Here is a 6,805-nt window from a genome sequence, read left to right as displayed (position 1 = left end):
AAAGGCTAATTTTTACTGTCCGGATTCCGGTAGCCACTTAATATGGTCCCAATTCTATTTGCAGGCATTGTCTATTTTTAGCGCATTTTCTCATTTATGGAAAAACGGCGTTATTGTGCTCACCATGTCCGTCCGTCCGTCCGTCTATCTGTCGTCAGTCTGTCTGTCCGTCCGTGACTTCACATATTCGTCGACGAGAAAATGCGCTCTCTGTCACTCACTGCAGTGAGTACTGAGTTATATTTTTTTTATTCATGTGGCTAACCAGGCTAAGAATCAGACGCTTGGGGCTACTCAACCCCATGGCTACTTATTCGGCTTTCGTAAATCGTAGTGTTAATCGTACGGCATTCCTTCCTTTTCACTTCAGAAATTATGTTTTCAACATTTATTTGTCACTGTAAGGAAACCAAAATTGAGTATTCTACGCTTTATGAGTGAGTCTGCTTTGATCAAGTTAGCAACAAGCGACAAATTATTTAAAACGTAAGCTAAAATCAACGCGTCCAATGAAGGTCATTACCTAAAACTAAAATGAGCAACAAAAGTTCATAAAAGAATACTACGTAAACAGCAAACGTCCAGCCGGCGACGGTATTTCCGGTCGAGTCCAACAAAAAGCTTAAAAATTAAATGCTACGACAAGTTACTTAACAACTTCAAGTTATTATCGAATTTAAATTCGATTCGTTCCACAAGTTTAATTACAATTAGGCCAGTTAATTGCAGACAATTTAAATGGGAGGAAATATATACAGTGACAACCAGAGCGCTTTGCTAGCTGCAGGGCGGCGTATTCTCGTTCACCTTCATTAAAGCCGTCAGAAATTGACAGATAATAACCAATAGGGGAAAAACATACTGGAAAATATCACTTCCATACACCATAATTCAAGAGTAACCTAGTAGCAACAGGTAAATTTAACTAACAAAACAAAATTTATCTTTCGCACTGCATGATAGGCGGTAGCAGATGCTGATCGTGATCGGAACGCAGTGCAGCGCAACTATACTACGTACCTACTTATTACTACAAGTTCGTTAATCCCTACTATATATGTACATGCGGGTCCGATAATACAGTAAAAATGAAAAATCCTGTTCAAACTTATGGCGAAAACCACAACTTCTGGCATTCACGCATTAAGGAGATTTTATAGGAGGACAATAATTTAATTCTGGAGGCAACGTGATACAGCACTTCTTCAACTCCTCTATGAACTCAGTTCTGGAAACTTCACTGCGATTCAAGTTGAAGATAGTTCTGAGGAGCGCCAGGTCCTTGGAGAGAAGCAGTGTGACCTGCAACTGCTGTGCGTGTAGACCTTCGAAGTTCCCGATTCGTTCGACGAGAATATCGAAAAACTCTTCGTCGAAAACCTCACAAGGAGCGTCAGCTATAGGCTTCAAGTGGTCGTTGAACTCATACAAATAGACTTGGCATGCAAACTTGCAGCCGTGTCGAGCATAATATGGATCTTTAACTACTTGGTCTCTCAATTCGTAGACATTTTCGCACCGCCACATCCGAAATTGTTCGACAAGTTTAAGGGTTCCCATCCTGTGTTTTACATGGACGTTAAGTAAGAGTTCCAACTTTAAAACTGCTTCCTCTAAAGTTGTCAAGTTCACTTCGTCAAGATCCAAGGCATTTAGCGAGGGTAGTTGCTGCAACGCCAACAGCGTTGGAACAACTAAAGACATTTTTAATAATATGACCTTGTTTTGTCAATTTTTAACTGATTGATCTGCTCCAAACAAAATAGTGTTTCTGCAAAAGATAAATTATTTATAATTTGCAATCATTTCAATTTGAAATCATCAGGTTTTGAATGCCGTTTCCACTTTAACCACCTGCTGGAGGCCAAATCCAGCATTCAGAAGTCAGAATTTTCAAATACACGCAAAACACTTTAACACATCAGATATGACTAGTAAGTAGTACCTAATCAATTCTTTATTTCTAGTTAAACCACATACCTAAATGCATCACTCAGAATTTTCAAATAGCTACACGCTATGCTGTAACATTCTCTAACACATCGTATTCAATTCTATTAAAAGTAAAACCACCTAGATCCAGCAAGTGGAATTCTTAAATAGCTACACACTATAAGCTTCTTATATGTCGTTTTTAATTAAGAAGAAAGTGGAATAACTTCACTCAATTCATCTTTCGATCACTACTTAGTTCACGAGTGATCACTGAGCACAACCCACGTGCTGTTGTTGACGGGTTGAGACTGGAAACGACCCACGTGACTTTTTTTTTACAGGTGCAAACAAACTGGAACATTACCGTAATAAATGTTGCCAGAAGGACGGAAGTGAAAAAATTCGAGCGGATATCCAGGTACAGTTTCGAATAAATTTATTATTTTAATATTAGAGCATTCACTGAAGAAAAACCATCATTAAACATGAAAGCCCATCAATAATTTTAGTGTAATTAATCGCTTAGGTTCAGGTATTTAATTCATGGTCGAAGTGCAGGTAATAGACATTAATGAACATAACACCTTAGCACTTTTACTACAAATAAACGTTCTAAAATTGTCGTGGACCTTTAGATGTTCTATAATGTATGCAACTGCGTAAATAATTTGCTGGCCGCAATCTCAATTCGTATTGGAACATTGAAACAATTTATTGGGTATTTAGGAGGTATAAACGGGATGAGTGATGTCATCAGAGAGCTAGTAGTAGTACATAAACAACAATATGAATAAACTTCAAAATTATTAATGAATATGAATGAATAGGATTGTTTTTCCTACTAAAATTTTCCACGCCTTATTAGCTTGCTCACCTCTTGGACACTTCTGCGGCCGGTCTCCAAAGAGCTAAAATATCTCCCAAACTGGTGGACGGAGCTCGATGAAATTTTTTCACATGTTTTCAATAGAACCTAACAGTGATGTTTAGGTCGCGATCATTTTCTCGATCTAGCGTTCGTTTGCGAGTTATGCTTTACTTTAATACGGGCCAAAATTCGCAGTGAACCTAATTTGTCTTAGAATAGAATAGAATATCATACTGTACAGATTTGGAAGAAAATTAACACATACCTTGGAAACAAAGGCAAAATCGAAAAAATTATCATGACCTAAACATCATCGATATAACCTGATGAATGCACGTGCAAAGATTTATCAAACTGCGTTTTTTATTTTGGGACACATTTAAGACTCACTGCCAATTTGACAATCGGCCACAAAACTACCGGTCGTTCCGTTTAACTGGCGAACGAAGACGAAATCGAAAATTTTTTCCATGACCTAAGCATCACTGATAGGTGGTTATGAATGTATATTCAAAGTTTCGTTCAGATCTGAACTGTAGGATGGAAGATATATTAGGCTCACTGCAATTTTTGGCCCGTATTGCCGTATAACTTGCAAACAAAAGCGACATCAAAAAATGATCTCGACCCAAAAATCACTGTTAAGTGCTATTGAATACGTGTGAAAAGTTTCATCGAGCTGTTATCAGTAATTTTAGAGATATTTTAGTCTAACTCAGTGTTTCCCAAACTTTTTCAGGCTGGCGCCCCCTTTGGCTCCCTAGTGAATTTCTAGCGCCCCCCACAGACATACGCCTCTTTCTTGAAATTTAGTACGCGGCAAATTTAAAAGATAAAGGTTAAACACAAATGTATATTTCACAAATAGAACCCCATTTAGTGAACCAATATGTTTTTCAGCTGTGTTAACTGTTTCAGCACTAGAAACCTAGGACGTCGCGGGCGAATTTACGGCCGGACTCGTGGCCGGTCTCGATCACGACCAATCTCCAAATTCAATTATCAAGTAATATCTCCCAAACTAATGAACGCAGCTCTATGAAACTTGGAACACGTATTCATCAAAACCTAACTTTGATGTTTAGTTCGTATTTTTTTTAATTTCACCTTCATTCGTGGGTTACGCGTATGTTGCGAAACAGGCCGAAATTCACAGTGATCAAAGAATTTCTTCCAAAATATTGAACAGATTTGAACAAAATTTTGAATATAAACTACCAAACGGTGATTTTTTAGCTTAAAATTTTTTTATTTTACCTTTGTTTGCAAGTTTTCTTTATTTCACCGTCATTCTTAATTTCACACTTCCTTATATTCGGCCAGTATCGCCGGGTAATTTGTCACTTAAATTTGCGGCGATCAAGAAATTTCTTCTAAACTACCGAACAGATTTCAACGAAACTTCGTATATAAATACCTAAACTCTCAATGGTGATGTTTAGTTCGTGACAATTTTTCTATTTTGCTTTCGTTCCCGAGACAATTTTTTGCTTTCGTTCTCCTATACAGATATAGGAGGAACGACTGGCTTTTCTACCGGCCGGTTTAACCAAAAGCCTTATACGTATAGCCGTATAACTCGCAAACGAAGGTAAAACGAAAAAATTGTAAACATCACCGTTGCTGAGGATAGGTATCTAAGTATACTAAGTATCGTTCAATACTAAGTATCGTTCAAATCTGTTCAGTAGTTTGGAAAAAATTTCTTGATTACTGCGAATTTAAGCACGTATTGCTGTTGTTGGAGAGCTGAAAAAAAAAAAAACTCGCGAACGAAGGCACAATCGGAAAAATTTTCACGAGCTAAACATTACCGTTCGGTAGTTGAGACTGTAAATTCAAAATTTCGATCGAATCTGTTCGGTAGTTTGGAAGAAATTACTTGATCACTGTGAATTTCATCCCGTGTTGCCAAATAACTATGGAAAAAACAAACGATGGCAAAATTCAAACAATTTTCACGAGCTAAACATTATCGTTAGGTCCTAATGAATACGTGTACTAAGTTTCATCGAGTTAAGTTCATTAGTTTGAGAGATATTCCTTGATCATTGAATTTGGAATTTGGGCGTGAGACCGGCCGCGAGTCCGGCCGTTAATTTGTCCGAGACGTAAACCCAGGAGAGGTTAAAAAAACAGATCTGGGTGAAAAAACCATCGCTGGGAGTCATGTGCTGCACGTGTTGTGTACAAATCGTCAAACAAACGTTAGAACTTCTGACATTGACTTCGGACTACCGCCCCCTATCGCCCCCTACCGCCCTCTTCTACCTTACCGCCCCCAAAATCATTCTATCGCTCCTAGGGGGCGATATCGCCCACTTTGGGAACCACTGGTCTAACTGAACTTTGGAGAACGGCCTCGAAACCGACTGAAAAAAGTGTCTGAGAAGCAGCCTGCCCAGATCCAGGCCTGGAACTGAATGAAACGAGAAGAAATAAATAATCATTAAGCAATTAAAGGTTTAGTTATATTTGTTGACTAGGGAAACTTGTCGCTAGGTTTTGGTAGCTGCTTGTGTAATATAGATATGACAATGACTGACGCGTGAAATTCGTTGGCATGTCCTATATATCACGACGATTTTTATGGATATTTAGAATGTTTTACTGAAAATTTGTATGGCAGCAGCAGATTTCAAGCTTTTCATCGGAAAATGTCAACTGATTTAATATGAACTCGAATGGTAAAAGGAACACCATTTAAGCACCTAGCGGTACAGGCAGTAAAGTAACTCCGATACAGTCGAGCTTCGCATTACGAAAAAACTGTTACATGAAAAATATTATGCTTCGCTATTCGACCGCGGTTCGCTGTACGACCCCGAGCACTAAAATAACAGTGAATCAGCATTAAAAGCGTCGATACATATCGATAAAAATTGGACGTAGTCAAGAAACAAACATGGCGATTGGATGAGGGTCGTCGAGTTAGCAAGGAATACGGCTCAAATAGAAGTACGGACACCACTGTAACAGACTTGATTTACTGCCTGTACGTTAGGTGCATAAATGGTGTTCCTTTTACCATCCGAGTAATTTTTCGGGCATATTGTAAATTATAAGTTTTTCGAGCAGATTGTAAAATATATACGTAGATGAGGTGACTTTTTTGGGAGGCCTGACACAGATCTGAGTTTTCTCTGAAAAATTTAATTGGAAAATAGGTTCGCTTTACGAACGAACTGCTAAAGACTACCAACTGAGTTCCTACACGTTTCAAGTTCATTAGGCTGGTTTCCACGGTATATTGCTTTTCTTCAATTTTTCATGTGTGATTCGACGAAATACTAATCAACTTTTAGAGTAAAATAACGTGACAATCACTAGCTGCAGTAACTGTGTTATAAGAAATGTCAGATGATTTAGGAGTGACATAACACTATTTAAAGTAACTTGTATCATCACCGGGAGGCGCTTTAACGAGTCTCAGCAGGGACAACAAACCGTAGATGACATTGAGCCACGATACCACAGCGGCCAGAAGCAATATAATTTACAAACGTTATGGCTCCCTCGCCAGGTGATCAAGCATGGAGCAGTGTTTCTGCGAGCAAACTGGTATATCGTCACTTGATTATAAATTTATAAGGTTATCAGTATCGTGGTCACCATAAACTATTCATCTTTCGCTTGTTTCAAGCTTCGTAGCATGTCGCTATCACTAGCTTAGCAACTTTCTATCATGGATATGCACACCTTCATTAAATTGACGCTTAAATGTCATCATTGAACTTATTTTGACCACACGCGGTTGAACTCAAGGGACGGTCTCGCAGGCATACAAATCAAACAGGAAATATCTACCTTATGACAAAAAATTAATCGGGTTCAAATAATTTGGAAAAAATTCAGCAGTAGAAGGAATGATCAAAATTCAGGTTTGTATGACATCGCAAAAAAATTCTTAGGGATATATGCGAAAATAATGAGTTTGTTTTGATATATCTTTGGATTTAAAAAAAAAGTTATAATGACAGGCTACCTGAAATGATAAAAACA

The sequence above is a fragment of the Hyalella azteca genome, unplaced genomic scaffold (assembly GCF_000764305.2).
Source record: "Hyalella azteca isolate HAZT.00-mixed unplaced genomic scaffold, Hazt_2.0.2 contig11466, whole genome shotgun sequence".
NCBI lineage: Eukaryota > Metazoa > Arthropoda > Malacostraca > Amphipoda > Hyalellidae > Hyalella > Hyalella azteca.
This window is presented reverse-complemented; position numbering follows the sequence as displayed.